We start from the raw sequence: 26,185 nt of genomic DNA, 5'->3' as shown, positions 1-26,185 counted from the left end.
AAAATAATAGCAGGTACCTGCTGGGGCTCTGGTTGCCCACTGGGGTCCCCGTAGTCTCGGGGCTTCACTCATGTTGGGAGGGGTTTGCATGGTCCCCCTCCTGGAGCTCTCCATCTGCTTATAACTTTGGCGCTGTTTGACGATTCTTTAAAAAAGTTTTCAAAAAGTTTCTCTTTTTTGATCAGCTCCTATCTTGAAAGTTTAGGGATGATTGGTCAAGGGGGGCTGAGAAAAAAGGGGGGGTGAAAACATGTGTTCTCAATGGATTTTCCATAGGAAACTTTAGACAAGGCTACAGGTCAAACTGCTGAGCGGAATTACGCCAAATTTGGCAGGGAGAAAGGTCTTGGTCCAGAAAGTGCAGTTTTCTTAAAATGGTGTAAATCTGTTCAGTATTTTTTGAGATATTAAAGGGAAAAAATATATATATATATCTGGTCGGTGCCTTACTCCCGAGCACGAGCTTGCCTCTGATTGGCTGCTAACTCTTCAAAGCAGGAAGTGTCCTCTGATTCGCTGCTAACACTTGAAACCAGGAAATGTTAGCAGCCATCTTGTGCCACGCTTCGAGTGAAAATATAAAAGAAAGGTTCCGGGGGCAATTTAATACAGCGGAGCTCTATGTAATGGTGATTTGGACGCAGTGAAGGCTTAAGATTTATCAACAATAAAGGAGAAACAGGTGAGCACCAGGCAGCACGACTTTCACTCCAGGACACTAGTAGGAAGATAACCCTTTCACGCTCCCTGTGCCCAACATCACCACTTTGGAGGTATGCCTTTAAAAGCCAGTCCGTCGGCTCGCAGCTCTCTACCTTTGTGAGCTAGTACGCTGCTGTGCCTGTACCTCTGCGAGCTACTACGCTGCTGTTTCTTTGGGAGGGGACAGCTCGTAGTTCTGCCTGTGTGAGTCGAGCAGATGTGCCGCAGTTGTCCCTCTGCAGGCCTGGGTACGAACTGTTCAAAAGTCTTACTATATGAGCATTGAAAAGCCATTTTGTGATTCAGTCCGTCAGCTGGCATCTGTCCGAGGCATTTTTGAAAACATACCGGTGCTCTGTTTGTGAGACATACCCCTTTCACGTTGCCTACCCCCACATCAGCAGGTAATGCACCCTCTTCCCACATCACTAGCATACCGTGAACAACCTTCTTAGGCCCGCAAGTCTCCCTCTGCGAACCACTGGTGGGCTCGCAGCTCTTTTGGTGCGACTTCTTGGGCCCACACTTTTACGAATCAGGCCGCCGGTTTGCAGGTCTCTGAGAAGAGATGCGATGGAGGTAATGATGATGCAGGTCAGACACCCAACAGTACTCTGACATCCTCCAGCAGCAGCTGCTTGTCCGCCATCCCCTCTCACCCCCCACAAACAAATGTGACAGGAACATTTTTAAATGTGGAGCCTAACAAATCGGCTGGTGTTGAAGTTTTAATAAAAAAGATGCTTGTGAGGTTGGACAAATAAGAATCTTAGTCATGTATGGATTTACATATAAAACATTGTATTAAAACAAATCAACAACAAATAAAACTATATGTGTAAAATATTTTATTAAAATAAAACAACAACAAATAAAACTATGTACAGCCATGGCGTGTCATCCCTCGACAATTTGTGATTTACAGCCTGCAAGACAAAAAGAAAAATAGGATGGTGCATTATGCGTCCAGCAAAGGAGAGAGAAAGAGAGGAAGAGTGAGATACAAGGAAGATAGAAAGAGAGATACAGTGTGAGAGAGGGGAAGAAAGAGAAAGAGAGAGAGAGGAAGAGAGAGATCGAAAAAGAGAGAGGAAGACAGAAAGAAAGAGGAAGACAGAGAGGAAGACAGAGAAAGAGAGAAAGAGTGATAGAGAGAAGAGAGAGAGAAAAAGAGAGAGGAAGACAGAGAGAGAAAGAGAGGAGAGAGATACAAGGAAGAGAGAAACAGAGAAACAGTGTGGAAGAGAGAGAGAGAAAGAGAGAGAGAGAGAGAGGAAGACTGAGAGAGAAAGAGAGGAGAGAGAGAGAAAGAGAAGGAGTGAGAGAGGGAGAGAAAGAGAGAGAAAGAGTGAAACAGTGTGAGAGAGAGGAAGAGAGAGAGAGGAAGAGAGAGGGAGAAAGAGTGAGAGAGAGGAAAAGAGAGGGACAAAGAGTGAGAGAGAGGAAGAGAGAAATAATAAGAAAGAAAGACTGAGATACAAGGAAGAGAGAAAGAAACAGCGTGAGAGAGAGGAAAAGAGAGACAAACAGTGTGAGAGAAAGGAAGAGAGAGAGAGAGGAAGTGAGAGAAAGAAAGAATGAGAGAGAGAGTAAGAGACAGAGAAAGTGTGTGAGAGAGAGAAAGGAAGAGATGGAGAGAGAGTGTTGACACTGGAGAAAATCTTCGCAGCTCACCTTTGTTACACCGGTGTGTCTCCAACCATGTGCCGGGACATAGTGCACCCTCAAGTTTAGTGATCTGAAAGATAGTATAGATTTAGTTATTGCAGAGTACATACAACTGCACACGCTTAATTCTCTGTTGCAAGGAAGAGATAAACAGTGTGAGAGAGAGGAAGAGAGAGAGCTAAAGTGAGAAAAAGAGAGAAAGAGTGAGAGAGAAGAAGACAGACAAAGAGAGAAAGAGTGAGAGAGAGATTAGGAGAAAGAGTGAGAGAAAAAGAGAGAAAGAGTAAGATACAAGGAAGATAGAAAGAGAGAAACAGTGTGAGAGAGAGGAAGAGAGAGAGAGAAAGAGTGAAGAGGGAGAGAGAAAGAGAAAGAGTGAGAGAGAGGAAGAGAGAAAGAAAGAATGAGAGAAGCCACTCCCACCGCCCAGAGGTGACTGCCTGCTGCTGTGGAAAGAAGTCTCTCTGCTCACCTTTCGCCACCGACGTATGTGCAATAGGGTCCACCACGTGCCGAAGCAACTTGGTCAGGTGTTCGGAATGGCCACGCATCATCGCAGATTTTTTGTGCGTTCAGCTTTGATGGTGTTTGGGGGGTGGAGAACGTTGATTCGTGATTCACAGCCTGTTTGATAAAAAGAAAGATAAGATTGTGCAGCATGCTTCCATCAAAGGAGAGAGGAAGAGAGAGAGAAAGAAAGAAAGAGTGAGCAGAAGACAGAGAGAAAGAGAGAAAGAGAGAAACAGTGAGAGTGAGAGAAAGAGAGAGAGAAAAAGAAAGAAAGTGAGAAGAAGACAGAGTGAAAGAGTGAGAAAGACGAAGAGAGAGAGAGAAACAGTGAGAGAGAGGAACAGAGAGAGAAAGAGTGTGAGAAAGAGAAACAGAGGAAGAATGAGAGAGAAACAGAGAGAGAAGAAGAGAGAGAGAGAGAACGAGACAAACAGTGCAAGAGAAAGAGGGAGATAGAAAGAGTGTGAGGGAGAGAAAGGAAGAGATGAGGAGGGACACTGAGTGCCCCCACTGTGTACTAAACCATCACAGCTTACCTTTATGCCACCGCTCTGTCTCCAACCGCGTGCTGCGATCTAGTCGAACTCTCAAGCTCCCAGGTCTGAAAGATAGTACAGAATTGATAATGGCAGAGCAGCGTTGGATTAGGATTCAAAATCGGCCCGGGCATGCTAAAAAAAAAAGTGGCCACATTTGCATACTACCTTTCCTCAAAACACTGCTTTGGCGAAATTTTATTTAAAAAAGGGGGGTGGGGGAGATACAAAAAAATGCACGGATTCGTTTACACTGGTGACTTAAAAACAAGTGAAGCCACTTCTGCTCAGGCCCCCTGCCCTGCTAGGTATGCATACATTAATGGGCGGCCCTGCGAGAGAAAGAAAGGGACACATCTGCCTGTTGCTAAACGTGAGGTAATGACACCCATCTGCCTCCAGAAAGGCCATTCAGACACCCGCTGGGCCGCTGGCTGTATCCAAACAACAGCGACACCGCCCAAATCTGCCCCCAGACTGCTCCAAAAAGCATCATACAGTTGGAACTTGGCACCGGCTCCTCGGGCATTGCACCAGTACCCGTGTTACCAATCCGACGCTGTGGCAGAGTATATATACGAGTGCGTACGCCTAAATCGCTCTGCCGTCTTTCTGCATTCAGGCTGCAGTACCCCGTCCACTCCCGCCACCCAGAGGTATCTGCCCGAAGCTGCGCACCAAGGCCTCACTGCTCACCTTTTCGCGGTCACAGCACCCTCACATCATGCAGCTCCATTCTGCAAGCTTATAGGTCTCACATTTGGAATTGAGTCTTGATATCGCCATGGCAGAGGACATACTAGTGGACCTATCATCATCGGAGGTTGTCCACCCGCTCAGTGCTTGCAGTGCTACTAACTGAGTGAGAAGTGAGACCACGCACGTGGCGGTATACCCTCGCTGTTGGGCTCAGGCCTACGCTGCGGTGCAGCAGAGCATACAAAACATCAACAGTCCGGACCGCCGGTACGGGCCATCACCATGGTGGTGTGACTGTGCCGGCCACAGTGCATGTGTTGCCAGCAACTCTAAAATGGCATAGAGCACGTGTGCCTGGTCTTTTTTATTAGTAGGGTGATGTGTCCTGTGACGCCTGTGCTGGATGGGTGTGGTGTGGGTGTATACCAGCTGTGAGGGAGTGGGTGTGGCATCAGTGTTGCCAGACTGGGCTAGATCACGCACAATTGGGCTATATTTTGCCGGTTGTGTGGTAAAATTTGGCTTGTGCTAGTTGCCAGATTCTAAATATATATACAGTGCTCCAGCAAAGTAGTATGTTAAAGCGCTTTATTAGACAAATATTTACTTGGAATACTGCTGCAACATCAATTCCAATGCATTCACCGCCTGCTTGACGCTGTCCCTAAAGTAGCAATATTGGGCTACTTTGGGCTACGTTTTGGTTGGCTTTGGGCTATAGAAAGCTTAAAAAATCTGACAACACTGGATGCGGGTGTCTGTGTTGGAGTGCTACCGTCACCCGGGTTGCAAAAGCCTAAGTGTCACTCTGTGAGCCAAGTCCAACAATATGGCCAACATGGAAGGTACGGAGAATTACTAACCCAATATTCATCCATAGTTCCACACAAGAAAGATGGTGGACAGGAGACATCTGTGTGGATATGAATGTTTATTGCACATTCAGTGGAGTGTTGCTGCTGTAGCAATACAGGGCCATGGAAAGTTGAAGTTTCAGTTTTTGGCACATGGAGGGCAGCCAATTAGAGACAAGCTCATTGTTGGAGTTAGGCTGCGCCAACATATATGTACTTATACAATCACTGCGACAATCCTCATGCACTTATAAATTCACTATACACTCTGCTTGCAGTACTCTAATAATGCAGTTTCTACGTACGTACTTGTACAATGACCGAGACAAAGTTACATAACTAAAGTTTTCCCCCACTGTCAAAGGTACTGTCAAAGGCATATGCTGTCCAGAGCACTATGTAATGTGTTAGGGCCTAGGGGCAGCATGTTGCATACATAATGAACACACGGACACAGATAGATAGTGGAACTGGGTATGGGTACGTGCGCTTTACTCCTTTTTATTACCAGGGTCACAGGTCCAGTGACGTCTTTGGTGGATGCGTGTGGGGTGATTGTAAGCCAACCCTCCGGGAATGGTTGGTGCTGGCAACAAGTTCAACAGTAATCATTGGATTAGACACATAGATACAATCATAAAGGGTCAACGATTTGTGCTGCACGGGTACCAGATATGAAATCATACAGAAAAGATTCTATCATAAAGGGTTGATGACTTGTGATACACTGAGGTAGCACAGCAGATGTGAAATTATACACAAAATATTGTATCAGAAAGGGTGCATGAGTTGTGCTGCAGTGAGATAGGGGCATCAGAAGCATTTAGCGTCTGCGCAGCCAGCAATGATGCGTGGTCTGGGCGGGCCACACTGGGAGCAATGTATCTTGCCTACTGGACTGCGTCATCTGCAATTGCGACTCGATGTGAATTGTGAGCCCTGCTATCCGAATGTAGATTAAAGGCAGTAGTCAGCACAGACATGGAGGGATGCTTCTTGTCACTTCCTCTTGACAAAATCCGAGGACATCGAGTACAATTCTGTCTGCAATTAATAAATCATGTCTCAATGTAAATTGTGAGCTCTGCTGACACAGTGTATGTAACAAACGATGAAATATGTATGGAATACATTGTTGAAATGTGTAGATTTCGGGGACGTTATAGTTAGTTGCCTACTGGACTCTGAAATTCATGAATAAAGCCTGAATTCGAACTGTGAGCTCTGCTGGCCGCAGTGTACACTGCCATTCAGTGTTCCTTTGGACTTGCAAGATACATTTCGTGATTGTACTAAAGCTATAATTGATATCAAAAAAGTTCTTGAAGCAAGGATACTAAAAGGATATTATTTAGGTTTCAAAGACGTTGTAGTTAGTTGTCTGCTGCACTCTGTAATTAATGAATAAACACTCAATTTTAATTGTGAGCCGTGCTGACCGCAGTGTAGGCCACAGGCAGCGGTCAGCAAGGGCCCACAGCCACGTGGCATTCAGTAGACCTGCACAGTTATTGGCAATTCAGCGTGTGTGCAGCCAGCGATGATAAGTGGTGCACTGAGTTATGTTATGTTATGTTACGAAATTTTCTATAGCGCGCGAATCACCCGGGGGCATCTCGGCGCTTGCTTTGATCGTTACTGAGGACAGAAAAACAGGAGGAGGGGGGAATCCACGTTATCATTACGGGGCAAGGAATAGAAAGGTTTTCAGTTTTTTCTTAAATGCAGCAAAGGATGGGCATTTCCGGATGGCGATTGGAAGCGAATTCCAGTAACGCGGTGCAAGACAAGAGAACAACTTAGCCCCTGAACAGCAATTCCATGTCGTTGGAACGTAAATTGAAGAACGGGGTCTTATTGATTAGTTTATTAGCCAAATATTTTGGGCCCAAGCCGTTTAGGGCTTTGCACGTGAGACAACAGGTCTTGAATTGGGACCGCTTCCTAATAGGAAGCCAATGTAGTTCTGCTAAGATGGGGGCTGATGGTGAGCCGGCCGGGCGATGAAGGATCCTTTGGGCCGCCGTGTTCTGGATGACTTGTAATTTCCTTAACAAGGGAGAGCTGAGTTCGGCCAGCATTGCGTTTCCGTAATCAAGGCGGCTTATCACCATAGCCTGGACTAACGTTTTTCGGTGCTTAGTGGGTAGATACGGAAGTATCTTTCTCAACAATCGCAGGCTGTAGTATCAGGAGCTAGTGATTGTGGCAATATGGTCTTTCATAGAAAGTGCTTTGTCGAGTATGAACCCCAAGTTCTTCACGCTTTCCTTCGGGATCGGGGTTGGGCCCAGGTCCTCAGGCCACCATTCTGTAGACCAAGAAAGAGAGGCTTTGCCTACTAGCAGGATCTCCGTCTTACTAGGGTTCAACTGGGGGAGGTTCTCTGTCATCCATTTAGAAATGACAGCCATTCCTGCTGTGAAATGTAGGTTTTCCGTAGGTGCATTAGGGTTGATTTTGAAAATAAGTTGTGTGTCGTCCGCGTATGATATAATCTCGAATCCACAGGCTTCAACAATTTTGGCCAGTGGAGACATATAGAGATTAAACAGAGTAGGGCTTAGGCAAGACTCTTGAGGGACCCCTTTATCAAGCCCATGTTTGCTTGATCTGAATGGCCCTAGCATGGTTGTTTGGTTTCTTTCTACCAGGTAGTTTTGGAGCCAAGTCAAAGCTTGTCCTTGAATGCCACAGTGTCTCAGTCTTTCTATCAGCTTGGAATGTGATACCGTGTCGAATGCAGCAGAGAGATCTAGGAGAACCAGAATGGCTGATCCTCCTGCATCCATTTCTAGCCTCAAGGAATCTGTGACTGCAAGGATTGCCGTTTCAGTGCTGAAACACGGTCTGAAGCCGGATTGCGAAGGATCTAGATGTTCATTCACTTCAAGATAATGACTCAGCTGTTTGTTTATGGCTGCTTCTAAGTATTTTGCCAGCAACGGGAGTAGAGATACAGGTCGGTAGTTTGCGAACGTAAGGGGATCTGCTGTGGGTTTTTTCAATAAGGGACGGACAAAGGCTTCCTTCCAACTCGGAGGGATAGTGCCTGATTCGATGGAGCTATTAAAAATCGTTCTGACTTCCGAGGCACAACATGGTGCAATAAGGGCCATAACCCTAGGAGGGCAAAGATCAACGGGTGACCCAGACTTTGCCGATGCGAGAAGGGAGTGTACATCTGAATGCGTTAATGGTGTAAATTGTCTGAGCCTACTTGTAGGCTGAGATTCTGATTCAGTATAGCTTGTAAGAAGAGAATTGGAGTTAGATTGTGTGGGGGCAAGGTTGGAGTAGATCAGGTTAATTTTTTCCTCAAAATAGGATGCTAACGAGTCGCATAAGGATTGTGACTCTATTTGAGGCAGTTTACACGCCTGGGGATTAACGAAGTCTTTAACAATTGTAAACAGAGTTTTAGCGGAATTGGATGCAGGGTCAATTTGTTTTAGAATAAATGCTTTTCTAGCTGATTTTATGTTCTGGTGGTGATTTGTCAGAGAGAGTTTGTACATCTTGCGGTCTGCAGGAGAGTGACTCCTTCGCCAGGACCTCTCCAAACCTTTGCATCTCGATCTTTCTAGCCTAAGTCTTCAGTGTACCACGGAACATATTTTCGTTGTTTGGGAGGGCCAAACTTTTTTATAGGGATTAGCGTGTCGAATACTGTGGTGAGTTTGGTTAAAAAGGATTCCAACAGCTCTGACGTGTCTGCGTCTGGGGTAGGGGGGGCCGGGGGTAGGGCGTTATAAGCGGCTGAAAAGGCTTCTAATGATAAGTTATTCCATGGTCTTCGACATTGAGAAGAGCGAGGTTCAAGTTTGATTGAATTAGTGGGATCCTGTTGTCGAAGAGTGAAAGGGACCAAGAAATGGTCCGACCATGTTAGGGGGAGGGGGGAGAGTTAGTTGCACCTGAAGCAACCAGCATGTGCTCACCCTGCGATGATGCGTCAACCAAGCGGGCTGCACTGGGAGAAATGTCTTTTGCCTACTGAATTCTACCTTAATAAGTCCACGTCGCGATGACTTGTGGTGCAGTGAGTTAGTGGCACCTGAAGCACTCAGCGTGTGTGCACCCTGCGATGATGCTTGGTCCGGGCGGGCCGCCCTGGTAGCAATGTCTTTACATGCATTGAAAGAATCTTCATAGCAGTCAAAATCTCCATTTCAGTCCGCCAAGGTTTGAAGAGTTGCAGAAGAGCTAAATAGAAAAAACTCTCTCTTATCTGGAGTATCACAACTTAATATCCTGTGATTAATCAAATTTCCTTTGACATGCTTTACCAAACATCCATCAGATCCAATTACAGCATATTTTCCTTCATTTATTTTTTCTGTAACAGACATATGTTTTCCAGGTATGGACTTCTATTTGGATAGTATGCGAGGACCAGCAATTGAGTTATCTGCAATATATTGTATGTCTATATTGGCATTCCACATCTTCAAAATCACCGGATTGTAATCATTTATGTACTTCGATTCTTCTGTTCTTTTTAAATTATACGTTTTTTTGGGTGAATTTCGAGTGATAGTATGCCTCACTGCTGACATAAAACTGTTCACTCTTCCTTGCGATGACTTATGGTGCATGAAGTTAGTAGTACCTTTGGCGCTCAGCGTGTACATACCCTGCGATGATGCGTGGTCCGGTAGGGGCCACACTCGGACCAATGTCTTTTGTCTATTGAATTCTGCCTTAATAAGGCCACATGGCGATGAGTTATGGTGCACTGAGTTAGTAGTACCTTTGGCACTGAGCGTGTACGTATCCTGCGATGATGCGTGGTCCAGAGGGGCCGCACTCGGAGCTATGATTTGTCTATTGAATTCTGCTTCAATACAGCCACGTGGCGATGACTTATGGTGCAGTGAGTTAGTAGTACCTTTCGCGCTCAGCTTGTACGTACCCTGCAATGATACGTGGTCCAGGCGGGGCCACACTCAGACCAATGTCTTTTGTCTATTGAATTCTGCCTCAATACGGCCACGTGGCGATGACTTCTCGTGCACTGAGTTAGTAGTACCTTTGGTATTGAGCGCGTACGTAACCTACGATGATGTGTGGTCCGGGGGTGCCGTATTCGGAGCAATGTCTTTTGTCTATTGAATTTTGCCTTAATAAGGCCACGTGGCGATGAGTTATGGTGCACTGAGTTAGTAGTACCTTTGGCGCTCAGCGTGTACGTATCCTGCGATGATGCGTGGTCCGGGGGACCACTCTCGAACCAATGTCTTTTGAATTCTGCCTTAATAGGGCCACGTGGTGATGACTTGTGGTGCACTGAGTAAGTGGCACCTGAAGTACTTAGCGTGTGCGCACCCTGCGATGATGCGTGGTCCAAGAGAGCTGCAATGGGAGCAATGTATCTTGCGTACTGCACTGCGTCATCTGCAATCGCTACTCCATCTGAATTGTGAGGCCTGCTGTCCGCAGTGTAGATCAAAGGCAGTAGTCTGAACAGACATAAGTCTGCGGTGCTGTGCCGCTGGGTTCACAGGGGGCCTGTGTCGAGGAGGCCCACGGTCAAGGCAGCAGCCACGTGGCAGGGTGAGACCCGCCACTCTGGCAGACGCATTGGCCTTCACAGTTCACAAGTGAACCACATCCAGAGCCCCGGCTTATTTATTTATACTCCTTTTCTGGAGTGGCATACGTTGGACGAGCCCACTGCACTTTTGCTTCCAGGGGAGGACAACACAGCTACATGTTCGAGATCTTCCCCACTGCCTGAGGTAACATGGTTGTGTCTATTGTGCAAATACTACATGCACCAGCAGTATATATACAGATGGAGAGGTTTATGGTCTGTATAGTGAGGTCTGTCCAGCACATCACCGCTACAATTGGTATTGTATGCATTATTATAATTGATGGGTGAGTTGCGTCCTTCACACATACTTGTTTGCCATATCTGGCAACATTCAAGTATTTTGTGGCTGAGGGACCATGCCATTTTTGAAAGGTCCGCTGTCCTGTTCTGCACTGCCTCGTGGTAGTAGGAAGGGGGCGTCGTGGGGGGACATCCTGAGGCTGGTGGCAGTGCGTGTTATGGCCTTCATGGGTGTTTAAGCTGCGTGATCAGTAACTCTATGACATATGTTGCGCTTCAGATGTGATTCTGGGCTACGATCCCTTTCACATTGTAGCTTGTCGTCCTGGTTTACACCAGTAAAATGCAGATGTTAGATTCTTACTGCAAATGTGGCTTATTCCCTGTTTTTGGATCGCACCCCAGATTTGGCTGCTCATTGAAAATATCGGGAACTGGTGCTTTTGTGTTAATTTTTGCACTGGAACGTCTACTCTGTATATTATTACTGTTAGTTGTTGTTCTCATTTGTGACAAATTCTTTTTTGTGGAAGCTATTGCTGGAAAACTGGAGATATTGGCTGTTTTCACTAGGTTAACAATAAAGTGATCAGGTTTAAAGAAGAAAATAATTAGAAATTAGCATTTAAAAAAACCTTTGAAATTCACTGAAAAAACCATAGGTTTCAGGGACGTTATAGTTACAAATTAGCATTTAACAAACCTTTGAAATTCACTGAAAAAACCATAGATTTCTGGGACGTTATAGTTAGCTGCACATTTCACTCATACAAAACCATAGAAATTCCACTGTTATAGTTAGTTGAGCTAACTATAACTTGCGCCCCCTCAATGCACTGCTGATGATGTCACATGTTACATCATTCATGACATGGTCAGTGACATCACTGATGACATCACTGATGACATCTCAAATGACATCACTGATGACATCATCCATGTGACAATCTGATGCACCTCCTCACACCCTAATATAACCTTTGATACCCCCCTGTAAAATACAGAGTTCCATTTTCAAAACCATCGAGACACCAAAACCAGTTACTAAAAACGCACTCACTAATTCCTAGGTTTACAGACACATGCACTCATTCACCCATACAACCATTCATATGTGTAGTCACTGATCAATACAACACTAGCATATGCACTCATACAGCTATAAAGACACTGACACACCACCATTCATCCTACTCACTCATGCACTCATCGTAGTAAGTCATGGAAAGAATGAATCATGGTACACACACTCAGTCTTCCATACAAATACTCAGGCAACCAATCAATAACCCATATAGACACTCATGTAGCTCCTGACCAACACATGCAGTAGCTCACACAAAAACAGACATACTGATACAGACATTCAGACAGTTTAGTCACTAACCCATGCATTCAGTAAGACACATTTAATCGCTCACTTATACAGTCAGTCATGTACCTACTAAATCCTTCATACACACACTTATACACCCACTCATCCTTCAAAACTCCATGGCATATATATAAAACATGTTTAAACTTTACAGAAACACACAGTCAATGGATGATGTCATCAATGATGTCATTTGAGATGTCATCAGCGATGCCATCAGTGATGTCACTGACCATGTCATGAATGATGTAATATGTGACGTCATTGTGGGGGCGCGAGTTATAGTTAGCTCAACTAACTATAACGGTGGAATTTCTATGGTTTTGTATGAGTGAAATGTCCAGCTAACTATAACGTCCCTGAAACCTATGTTTTTTTCAGTAAACATATATGTGTATATATATATATATATATATATATATATATATATATATATATATATATATATATATATATATATATATTACCTACTGGCGGTCGCCAGTAGGTAGTTATAGTTAGGACCACGTTTCCATAGGAAATCCGCAACATTCTATTTTGAATAACTTTGGCGCCGGTTGACGAATCCTCGCGAATTTTTCAAAATAGGTGGGGCGCTACGCTCCGCTCCTACCCTGAAAGTCTCGGGGGGATTCGTCAACCGGGGGCTGAGATAAAAGAGGGGTCCCAAAACGCGTTTTTCCCATGCATTTTTCCATAGGACCTTTAGACACAGCTACAGCCCGAACGGCTGAACAGAATTACTTGAAATTTGGCAGAGAGGTAGTCCTCAGGTCAAGGAAGTGCCTTTTGTAGGTTTGGTGTAAATCTGTTCAGTAGATTCAGAGAAAATAGCCTTTAAATCAATATATGTATCTGAGCCAGCGTACGGTGCGCTTACGGTGCGCTTACCGTACGCGTACGGTGGCGTGCGCGAGCGCGATTTTGATTGGCTGTTAGATCTTAGTAAACATTCGAATCGGTCGAAACCAGGAAGCGGCGGCCGCCATTTTCTCTCTCGCTCTCTGAGTTGGGCAGCAAAAACGATGCCAAAAAATGTCTAAAGAGGCAGTTTCTTGAGATCCTAACCACCCAGCATTGATATAGGGGTCCCCAAACAACCCGCAAACCCAAATAATTTTTTTTTTTTTTCGGAAAATCGCCGATTACGCTTACCGTACGCGTACGGTAAAAAATTGTTAAAAAAAAAAATATCCACACCCTCCCCACCCCGTGTGCAAATGGTGCCCAAAGTGCACCATTTGTGCATGGCTTATTACAGATAAGAAATAAACAAAGAAGAAATTTCACAAAGATGCGCATAATATGTCCCCCATGTGCGCACGGTGCGCGAAGCACATCGTGCGTACATGGCCCATCCCACATAACGTGGGCACGCGGTGCGCGCAGCGCACCGCGTGACCACCGTGCGTGCACGGCACTAACTGCGTAAAGTGGGCTCACTGAACGAACTGCGTTAACTGGGCGCGCACACCACGAATGGCGTAAAGTAACTTAGCATTTAAAAAAACGTACAAATTCACTGAAAAAACCATAGGTTTCACACACGTTATATTTAGGAATTAGCATTTAAAAAACCTTGCAAATTCACTGAAAAAACCATAGGTTTCACACATGTTATAGTTAGCTGTACATTTCACTCGTAAAAAACCAATGAAATTCCCCCGTTATAGTTAGTGCAGGCAACTATAACTCACGCGACCGCAATCTTCTGCTGATGACATATGTGTCTTTATGAAAAAAAAATATTTGTAATATATGTATAGCTAAAATTTAATGGAAGAAGACATGGGCAAATAAGTGTCTAAATACAGTATTAGCATCAGCAGAGGATTGCGGTCGCGTGAGTTATAGTTGCCTGCACTAACTATAACGGGGGAATTTCATTGGTTTTTTACGAGTGAAATGTACAGCTAACTATAACATGTGTGAAACCTATGGTTTTTTCAGTGAATATATATATATATATATGCCAATCGAACACTGCTCAAAGTTGAAGACACCACACACAATGTTTGGTTTACCCTATTTATTTGGAAGGCAGCAACAGGCTAAAACGAGTCCTCGCAACATCAATGAACGCCGTCTGGGCCATACACATTGCGGAAATCTATTCCTTTTTCTCTGGCTGGCGCTTAAGGGGGAGAGGAGCAGCATGCACAATTTATTAGCTGACACTCAAGTTTTAGTTCCAACCCAGTGGGTGTGTGTTTGCTAAGCACTCTGGATGATGAAGTTCTTTGCGAATTACTTTCCGTAGTGGATATCGCTGATCCTTGCCCTCCACAATTAAAGTCCTGTTTGGTCGTTGTTTGGGCCAGTCCCGTCTGTTGCTCTCATAAGGCCAATCCAAACAGGTACATTGTTCCGTTTGTAGTGCCAATTTCCCAGCACATTGACCTGCTTCACACACAGTAGGGTTGTCTTCGTGGTCAGAGCGGACCACAGAATATGCCAAACGAACACTGCTCAAAGTTGAAAACATCACACACAACGTTTGGTTTAACCTATTTATTTTGAAGGCAGCAATAGGGTAAAACGTGTCCTCACAACATCAATGAACACCTTCTGGGCCATATGCATTTCGGAAACATCTTCCTTTTTCTCTGGCTGGTGCTTAACCCCTTCCATGCTCATGACGGAACGGTTCCGTCATGAGCGTCGGTTGAGCTGTGCTCATGACGGAACCGTTCCGTCATGAGCCCGCCCGCGCAAGAAACGGTCAGCACCGCGGCGGAATTCGCGCCGCATGGAAGGGGTTAAGGGGGAGAGGAGCAGCATGCACAATTTATCAGGTGACAGTCAAGTTTTAGTCCCGTCCCAGTGGGCGTGTGTTTGCACTCTGGATGATGAAGTTCTTTGTAAATTACTTTCCGTAGTGGATATCGCTGATCCTTGCCCTCCACAATTAAAGGTCGTTGTTTGGGCCAGTCCCGCCTGCTGCTCTCGTACTGCCAATCCAAACAGGTACGTTGTTCCATTTGCAGTATATATATACCGTTCCTGGTAGCAGAGTCCGCCCTGCAGGGTCGGGGGACCCCAGTAAAATCGAGTTGTTGTATGTTGTACCGCCATTGGGTTTTACAGGCTTGGATCGGGAGAGAGGAGGCATTATGGTGTGCCTGATGGAGTAACCAGTGAGGCCTTTTACGCACACCCCCGCGGGCACCCGAGCTGGTCTTGTGGCCCGTGCCCATTGATTTGGGAGCACCACTTGATGTCCTGGAGCGTCACGAAACTTTTCAAGCGCCCACACGGACTGCAAGTCCCAGCATCCTTTGGCCTGTGGGAGTGTCATCGCGTTGCAACAAGCACATGATGTGGAGGAGGGGCATGTGTAAATTTTTAACAGGAACAGGAACTACAACAGCTGCACTGTGTGCTGGCGACTCTGTGAAACCGGCACTGACGAAGGCGATTTATCGCTGAAACGCGTATGCCAACGCTTCATGAACTGCCAGTACCTTGATGTGCCTGATTCTCATGGACTACCTGCTATGCGAGCTTCGATCTGATTAAAGCCCTCACAAGACTCCAGAGTGTGCCGTGCTTTTTTCTGAATGGGAACAAGCGTTGGTTGTTGTGTTTAGTCCGCAGGCTGGAGGCGGACAAACGGCACACACTCTCGATTAGGAGCGCCTAGGTGACACCAGCATTGTGGCAATTTTTGCTTTTCGGCAAAACAAGGCGCCCCCCCAACAAGTTGTACCGCCATTGGGTTTTACAGGCTTGGATCGGGAGAGAGGAGGCATTATAGTGTGCCTGATGGAGTAACCAGTGAGGCCTTTTACGCACACCCCCGCGGGCACCCGAGCTGGTCTTGTGGCCCGTGCCCATTGATTTGGGAGCACCACTTGATGTCCTGGAGCGTCACGAAACTTTTCAAGCGCCCACACGGACTGCAAGTCCCAGCATCCTTTGGCCTGTGGGAGTGTCATCGCGTTGCAACAAGCACATGATGTGGAGGAGGGGCATGTGTAAATTTTTAACAGGAACAGGAACTACAACAGCTGTACTGTGTGCTGGCGACTCTGTGAAACCGGCACTGACGAAGGCGATTTATCGCTGAAACGCGTATGCCAACGCTTCATGAACTGCCAGTACCTTGATGTGCCTGATTCTCATGGACTACCTGCTATGCGAGCTTCGATCTGATTAAAGCCCTCACAAGACTCCAGAGTGTGCCGTGCTTTTTTCTGAATGGGAACAAGCGTTGGTTGTTATATATATATATATATATATATATATATATATATATATATATATATATATGTATATATACTCCAGCTGAATTCTTCGAATCACGAAAAACAAAGACAGCAACCACGGACTCTTGAGATCAATTGCGCTGTTTATTTTGCAATATATGGCCACTCGACGTGTTTCGGGAAAAACCCTTGTTCACGAGTGTGGTAATGCCAACAAAACATTATTTAAGTAAAGATTTGTTGAATACAAAAAACTGTGTATCAACATCGAGAACGGACTGCACCGGTGGGAGTTGCTTCACTCCTCTCGACATAAATTAAAGCTAATCCGCCATCTTGAAGTGGTTAAAGTTCTGGGTGAACAATCATAGTTACCAAGTCTTGCAATATTATCAATGTGGTTGTAATTTCCAAAAATGATAAAACACGACATGAAATTCACTGTACATTTGTGATTCCCGACAAATTATGTCACAATAAAGATTGAAAACGAAATACAAATGACAGTCACTAATTCGCATTCCTCAAAGCCTGGCAAGAGACGCTTAATGTCGAACCCCAGTGGGTAGCTGAAAAAGCGATACATTCCCATAGCTAACGATCCTAGAGGCTTAAAAATTACAACATGTTCATCAATCTAGGCGTTTACAAAACATCATATTTAGCTGTTAAACCCAAGTGGGTCAAGAAGGCCAACTCATCCTGAACTTCACAAATTAAACCGTGTCTAATGCTATTTCTTCTTAGGTAGATGCAATCTACCAATACTTTAGCTTTATTGCTTTACTTCGATGCTGACCGAAATCTCTATGAAAAAGAAAAACAAAATATTATCTTTCAATAATATGCTAACAACAATACCACAAAAATAGACACTATAGAAATCATTCATACAAGAATTAAAAATTGTCTTCAGGCTTAAAAAACAGAATGGAAAAATGTTAACCATTTCTCTAAAATTCAACAATGTACTGATACAGCTGGTATGTTTACAGACAAGCCACATATAATATACTTTATTATCCAAGATGGACTTCCATTTCCTCATCACAATTATGCCCATTAGGAACTAGCGTTTTGTACTGTATAATCAGCTTTGAATCGAGGCGTCTGAGGTCAAGCACTCTGTTCCCGCCTCTCTCATTGAGTCTCACTGAATCTAGTACACAAAAACTGAGCAAAGAATTGTTTTGATCATGTTTGATTCTGAAATGTCTTGCCATGGGATACTGCTTGTCTCCATTCTTGATTGCACGTAAGTGCTCTAGTACTCTTTTCTTAGCTTTATGAATCGTGCTTCCAATGTAGGCTTTTCCACATGGGCAGAAAAGAGCATATACTGCAAATTCAGTATTGCAGGATGTATGTTTGGTGATTCTGAAAGGTTTAGACTCAGCCGACAAACTGCATTCTTTCAAATGGCGACTATGTTTACATGCTTTGCAGTTGCGGCAAGGATAAAAACCCTGAATCCCCAGACTTCTAACATTTGCTGATTCAACTGCTTTGCAAAGAGTATCTTTAAGAGATCTGGCCTTTCGAAAAGTGATCTGAGGCAATGGTCCTATGTTACTTGTGAGATCTTTATCCGTGTGTAACACCGGCCAGAATTTGGTGATACTTTTTCTCACCTCATGTGCTTTTTTACAATAGGTGGTAATAAATCTGATTTTCTCCTCATCTTTGATCTCATGTTTATCTTTTTCGATAAGTAGTGAGGCTCTCGTTCTCTCCTTGACTTTTGCTCTTGCTTTGTTGATCACTGCTTTCGAATAGCCTCTCTCTAGGAATCTCTGTATCATGACGTATTCTTCCTTTTCAAAACTCTCTACTGTGCTACAATTCCGTTTGGCACGGAGAAGTTCTCCCAGGGGAATGCTATCAATAAGAGATTGTGGATGACAGCTTTTGGCATGAAGTAAACTGTTCCCTGCTGTGATTTTTCTAAACAGAGAACTCTCTAACTTGTCATTCTGTACCGTTAACGTAAGGTCAAGAAACTCCAACGTTGTGTTAGACCATTGACAAGTAAATTGTAGATTGAAGTCATTGGTGTTAAGAACTTCAACAAAATCTTTTGCCTCACCTTCATTTCCCTTCCAAACACAAAAAATATCGTCGATGTAACGAACCCAAAGAACAACTTTGTCACTGAAAGATTCTGATTTCCTCACAATAACTTCCTCCCAATACCCCAAATAGAGACCCGCAAAGCAAGGAGCAAAGCAGGTCCCCATTGAAGTACCGAGGGTTTGCCTGTAAATTTTGTTGTCAAAAATGAAAAAATTCTGTTTAAGACAGATGGACATAATCTCAATAATCATTTCAGTGTGACTGAAGTACGAGACTGATCTTTCATTGAGAAAATACCTGCATGCTTGGAGCCCCAATTCGTGCGGTATACATGTGTACAAACTCGTCACGTCTAACGACAGTAATGAGAAATCTTCTTGCCATGTGAAATTATCCAATCGTCTCAAAAAATCCCCTGTGTCCTTAACGTACGAGGGTAAGGTTTTTACAAATGACTGGAGAAAAAAATCAACATATCTTGATGCATTTTCCATGCAACTTCCCCTGGATGAAATAATGGGCCTTCCCGGGGGATTTGACATGTTTTTATGAACCTTAGGGAGTAAATATAATGCTGGTAGTCTGGGATATTTGCAAAGAAGAAAGTGATATTCACCTTGATCTATGAGTTCTTTTTCTTTCCATTCTAAAAGACGCTTATGAAACGCTTTAATGGAATTCTCATACTCCATTCTGTTACTTCTTTCATAGCTATCTTTGTCTGCCAATTGTCTGGTACCTTCCTCAATGTACTTTTGTTTAGACAGGATAACTACGTTGCCTCCCTTGTCAGATTTTTTAATGACAATTGTATCGTCCTTTCTAAGATTTTCCATGACGGTCATTTGTTTTCTAGAGATGTTTCTCCACCCATACTGTTTGTTTTTGGATAACTTGGACAATTCCTGAATTACACCTTTCTCAAAAACATCTATTGCCTCGTTTTTAATTTGGGGTAAGAAAATCGACTTTGGCTTAAAGCCTGTTTTAGCACTCAAGTTTGTGGGAACGTTAATGTGTGTTAGGGGATCAACATCAATCTGACTTACATCACTTAAAACTTGCATTGTGTGTAACATTTCAACATCAGAAATAGTGGTCAAGCTAGGGAACTCCCTCTCTTCGTCATTGTTGCTTTTGATTTTGGTGGCATACCACTTCTTAATACGTAGTTTACGTGTAAAGTAAAACAAATCAATCCTGCTCTGTGTATAGTTAAAGTCATTGACAGGACAAAAAGTTAAACCAAGTGATAGTATATCTACCTCTGTAGAGCTCAGTGTTCTTTCCGACAGGTTGATAACTGTTTTTTCTTTCATTACTTCTTTTTGATCCGTCCCCTCGTTCTGCTTCCCACGGGGCTTTCAAATTCTGTTGATGCTGTTGCGTTGGGCTTTCTTCCGCCTCTGCTTCCTCTTCCACGACCGCGAAACCCAAATTGTTTGTTGATCGGGTTTCTTCCTTTGGCCAACAGGCTGAACTCTGTTAAAATGCTGTCTTTTACTGAGGTATTATCCGATACCTTTGAGGATCCACTAGCGCTAGCTGAGCTTTCTCCAGTTAGCTCATCATTACTCGATTGGTCATTGAGAGCATTTCTTAGACTTTGTTGGTTCATCTCATTCGGTGATGTTTTTGAGCGAAGAAGATCAAATTTCTTCCATAAAGTAAGCACTTGCCCTTTTTGGTAATCCACTAAATCGCGTTGAAATTTGCGCTGTTTTTTAATTTTTATATCTTTTTCAATTTTATCAAGACCTTTATCAATCTTCTCCATTTCTTTGTCAAATTCTTCCTGCTCACATAAAGTTTTTAGCTGTTGTATGGTGTCCTCAATGATTATGCTGTGTTTTTCCACATCTTTGTTGGCAAATTTAACAAGCATTTTTAACATGTTAACTGAGCATTGATGATTGTTTTCAGCCCATTCATTGACCAAGTCTGGATCAGGGTCGTTAAATGTAGGTGTTATGAAGATCCGTAACCCCCTGGGGATTCTGCCGACTTCCACATATTTTTGCAACGTGGTTGCCTCCCACCACTTGTTCTGTTCAATTTTGGATGATTTCCAAAGTTTATCCCATAAGACCTTTTTATTGTTTGGTGCTGCATTTCCATCGTTGTTCTCAACATTCACTTCAGATGTTGTATTAGAGACACAATCTTCAAACATTTTCGGTTGCGGCAAGCATCGATACTCAGGATTGGATTATTTCGACACCCCTGCCCGCTGAAGTTGCTGTGCGAAAACGCCTGTTCACAGGAGAGTTTTTCCAGATAAAATACGAGGACGATAACTCCCCGGAGGTGAGCAGTGTTCTAGAATAGGTATCGCTTACAGCCCTGATTACGATTTCGTCAGCAAATGGCGAGTGAGTGTGTGGTGAGACAGGAACACGCTCATATGATCAATTGCAGCAGTACTTACAGTACGCAATAAGTATATGCAGTAAAAATGGCCTTGACACGGAACAGTAAACGTTCTGAAGCAGCATGCAGAATGTTCGAAGATTGTGTCTCTAATACAACATCTGAAGTGAATGTTGAGAACAACGATGGAAATGCAGCACCAAACAATAAAAAGGTCTTATGGGATAAACTTTGGAAATCATCCAAAATTGAACAGAACAAGTGGTGGGAGGCAACCACGTTGCAAAAATATGTGGAAGTCGGCAGAATCCCCAGGGGGTTACGGATCTTCATAACACCTACATTTAACGACCCTGATCCAGACTTGGTCAATGAATGGGCTGAAAACAATCATCAATGCTCAGTTAACATGTTAAAAATGCTTGTTAAATTTGCCAACAAAGATGTGGAAAAACACAGCATAATCATTGAGGACACCATACAACAGCTAAAAACTTTATGTGAGCAGGAAGAATTTGACAAAGAAATGGAGAAGATTGATAAAGGTCTTGATAAAATTGAAAAAGATATAAAAATTAAAAAACAGCACAAATTTCAACGCGATGTAGTGGATTACCAAAAAGTGCAAGTGCTTACTTTATGGAAGAAATTTGATCTTCTTCGCTCAAAAACATCACCGAATGAGATGAACCAACAAAGTCTAAGAAATGCTCTCAATGACCAATCGAGTATGAGCTAACTGGAGAAAGCTCAGCTAGCGCTAGTGGATCCTCAAAGGTATCGGATAATACCTCAGTAAAAGACAGCATTTTAATAGAGTTCAGCCTGTTGGCCAAAGGAAGAAACCCGATCAACAAACCAATTTGGATTTCGCGGTCGTGGAAGAGGAAGCAGAGGCGGAAGAAAGCCCAACGCAACAGCATCAACAGAATTCGAAAGCCCCGTGGGAAGCAGAACGAGGGGACAGATCAAAAAGAAGTAATGAAAGAAAAAACAGTTATCAACCTGTCGGAAAGAACACTGAGCTCTACAGAGGTAGATATACTATCACTTGGTTTAACTTTTTGTCCTGTCAATGACTTTAACTATACACAGAGCAGGATTGATTTGCTTTACTTTACACGTAAACTACGTATTAAGAAGTGGTATGCCACCAAAATCAAAAGCAACAATGACGAAGAGAGGGAGTTCCCTAGCTTGACCACTATTTCTGATGTTGAAATGTTACACACAATGCAAGTTTTAAGTGATGTAAGTCAGATTGATGTTGATCCCCTAACACACATTAACGTTCCCACAAACTTGAGTGCTAAAACAGGCTTTAAGCCAAAGTCGATTTTCTTACCCCAAATTAAAAACGAGGCAATAGATGTTTTTGAGAAAGGTGTAATTCAGGAATTGTCCAAGTTATCCAAAAACAAACAGTATGGGTGGAGAAACATCTCTAGAAAACAAATGACCGTCACGGAAAATCTTAGAAAGGACGATACAATTGTCATTAAAAAATCTGACAAGGGAGGCAACGTAGTTATCCTGTCTAAACAAAAGTACATTGAGGAAGGTACCAGACAATTGGCAGACAAAGATAGCTATGAAAGAAGTAACAGAATGGAGTATGAGAATTCCATCAAAGCGTTTCATAAGCGTCTTTTAGAATGGAAAGAAAAAGAACTCATAGATCAAGGTGAATATCACTTTCTTCTTTGCAAATATCCCAAACTACCAGCATTATATTTACTCCCTAAGGTTCATAAAAACATGTCAAATCCCCCGGGGAGGCCCATTATTTCATCCAGGGGAAGTTGCATGGAAAATGCATCAAGATATGTTGATTTTTTTCTCCAGTCATTTGTAAAAACCTTACCCTCGTACGTTAAGGACACAGGGGATTTTTTGAGATGATTGGATAATTTCACATGGCAAGAAGATTTCTCATTACTGTCGTTAGACGTGACGAGTTTGTACACATGTATACCGCACGAATTGGGGCTCCAAGCATGCAGGTATTTTCTCAATGAAAGATCGGTCTCGTACTTCAGTCACACTGAAATGATTTTTGAGATTATGTCCATCTGTCTTAAACAGAATTTTTTCATTTTTGACAACAAAATTTACAGGCAAACCCTCGGTACTTCAATGGGGACCTGCTTTGCTCCTTGCTTTGCGGGTCTCTATTTGGGGTATTGGGAGGAAGTTATTGTGAGGAAATCAGAATCTTTCAGTGATAAAGTTGTTCTTTGGGTTCGTTACATCGACGATAGTTTTTGTGTTTGGAAGGGAAATGAAGGTGAGGCAAAAGATTTTGTTGAAGTTCTTAACACCAATGACTTCAATCTACAATTTACTTGTCAATGGTCCAACACAACGTTGGAGTTTCTTGACCTTACGTTAACGGTACAGAACGACAAGTTAGAGAGTTCTCTGTTTAGAAAAATCACAGCAGGGAACAGTTTACTTCATGCCAAAAGCTGTCATCCACAATCTCCTATTGATAGCATTCCCCTGGGAGAACTCCTCCGTGCCAAACGGAATTGTAGCACAGTAGAGAGTTTTGAAAAGGAAGAATACGTCATGATACAGAGATTCCTAGAGAGAGGCTATTCGAAAGCAGTGATCAACAAAGCAAGAGCAAAAGTCAAGGAGAGAACGAGAGCCTCACTACTTATCGAAAAAGATAAACATGAGATCAAAGATGAGGAGAAAATCAGATTTATTACCACCTATAGTAAAAAAGCACATGAGGTGAGAAAAAGTATCACCAAATTCTGGCCGGTGTTACACACGGATAAAGATCTCACAAGTAACATAGGACCATTGCCTCAGATCACTTTTCGAAAGGCCAGATCTCTTAGAGATACTCTTTGCAAAGCAGTTGAATCAGCAAATGTTAGAAGTCTGGGGATTCAGGGTTTTTATCCTTGCCGCAACTGCAAAGCATGTAAAAATAGTCGCCATTTGAAAGAATTCAGTTTGTCGGCTGAGTCTAAACCTTTCAGAATCACCAAACATACATCCTGCAATACTGAATTTGCAGTATATGCCCGTTTCTGCCCATGTGGAAAAGCCTACATTGGAAGCACGATTCATAAAGCTAAGAAAAGAGTACTAGAGCACCTACGTGCAATCAAGAATGGAGACAAGCAGTATCCCATGGCAAGACATTTCAGAATCAAACATGATCAAAACAATTCTTTGCTCAGTTTTTGTGTACTAGATTCAGTGAGACTCAATGAGAGAGGCGGGAACAGAGTGCTTGACCTCAGACGCCTCGAGTAAAAGCTGATTATACAGTACAAAACGCTAGTTCCTAATGGGCATAATTGTGATGAGGAAATGGAAGTCCATCTTGGATAATAAAGTATATTATATGTGGCTTATCTGTAAACATACCAGCTGTATCAGTACATTGTTGAATTTTAGAGAAATGGTTAACATTTTTCCATTCTGTTTTTTAAGCCTGAAGACAATTTTTAATTCTTGTATGAATGATTTCTATAGTGTCTATTTTTGTGGTATTGTTGTTAGCATATTATTGAAAGATAATATTTTGTTTTTCTTTTTCATAGAGATTTCGGTCAGCATCGAAGAAAAGCAATAAAGCTAAAGTATTGGTAGATTGCATCTACCTAAGAAGAAATAGCATTAGACACGGTTTAATTTGTGAAGTTCAGGATGAGTTGACCGTCTTGACCCACTTGGGTTTAACAGCTAAATATTAAGGGTGGGCGTAGTTCGCGAAGTAGCACTTCGCGAAGCTACGCAAAGTGAAGTTCGCACTACGCGAGCTTCGCGTAGCACTTCGCGAACTGCGAAGTAACATGTTCGCACTGTGCAAGATGTTGTTTTCAATGATTGCACAGTGCGGACAAGCAACCGGCACTGTGCAATCATTGAAAATGGCATCTTGCACAGTGCGAGCTGTAGTTTTCTGCTGCTCGAGTAGATTTTTACTCGAGCTGCAGCTTTCTCAACGCGAACTGGTAGTTTCTCATCGCGAGCGGTCGCGAGCATACGCGACCCCTCGCAATGAGAAACCTGACCTTCTCGCGTTGGGAATCTCGCCGGGAGGTTTATTTTCCATGCTCGCGATCGCGAACAAGGAAAAAGTCTCGCCAGGATGTCATTTTGCTTGCTCGCGGTCGCCAACTTGACGTTGAGGACCGCGAGCAAGCAAAAAATGACCGCAGCACTACGCAACACTACGCTACGCGTGTTCGCACTGTGCTACGTGCAGTTCGCGTAGCGCAAAGTAGCGCGAACTTCGCAAACTACGCGAGCGTAGCGTAGTGCTTCGCCCAGGCCTACTAAATATGATGTTTTGTAAACGCCTAGATTGATGAACATGTTGTAATTTTCATGCCTCTAGGATCGTTAGCTATGGGAATGTATTGCTTTGTCAGCTACCCACTGGGGTTCGACATTAAGCGTCTCTTGCCAGGCTTTGAGGAATGCGAATTGGTGACTGTCATTTGTATTTCGTTTTCAATCTTTATTGTGACATAATTTGTCGGGAATCACAAATGTACAGTGAATTTCATGTCGTGTTTTATCATTTTTGGAAATTACAACCACATTGATAATATTGCAAGACTTGGTAACTATGATTGTTCACCCAGAACTTTAACCACTTCAAGATGGCGGATTAGCTTTAATTTATGTCGAGAGGAGTGAAGCAACTCCCACCGGTGCAGTCCGTTCTCGATGTTGATACACAGTTTTTTGTATTCAACAAATCTTTACTTAAATAATGTTTTGTTGGCATTACCACACTCGTGAACAAGGGTTTTTCCCGAAACGCGTCGAGTGGCCATATATTGCAAAATAAACAGCGCAATTGATCTCAAGAGTCCGTGGTTGCTGTCTTTGTTTTTCGTGATTCGAAGAATTCAGCTGGAGTATTTTTATTAAGAGGTTCGCTTCCTCTCCACGGACCGCCATTGGGAGAGGCGGGGAAAAGGCGATTTTCGGTTGAGGCAAGCACCGATACTCAGGATATATATATATATATATATATATATATATTTATATATATATATCTCCCAACATTGCTCAAACGCTTGAGGCCGCACCCGCTGCAAGTTTAAGGAACATCCTTTATTTAACAGAGAACAGGCAGTTGTTAATCCAGTGTTCATAACCTGAGCCTAACGCGTTTCAGAGATTCCATCGCGCCGCCCAAAAGAAGGGAACCACACAGGTTTTGACTCTCTCTTGTGAATTGGCGTTGCAAGTACTTTAAATTCAGCAGGCACGAGTTGATCTGGGGGCCCAATGGAGGGCTTTGAACTTTGTCCTGTTAAATTGTCGACATGAACGGACCCACTGGAGGGCGTAACAAAGCATTAATTGCA

This window comes from Triturus cristatus, chromosome 10, assembly GCF_964204655.1.
Source record: "Triturus cristatus chromosome 10, aTriCri1.1, whole genome shotgun sequence".
NCBI lineage: Eukaryota > Metazoa > Chordata > Amphibia > Caudata > Salamandridae > Triturus > Triturus cristatus.
The sequence above is the reverse complement of the archived record's forward strand: the minus strand, read 5'-3'. Positions refer to the sequence as shown.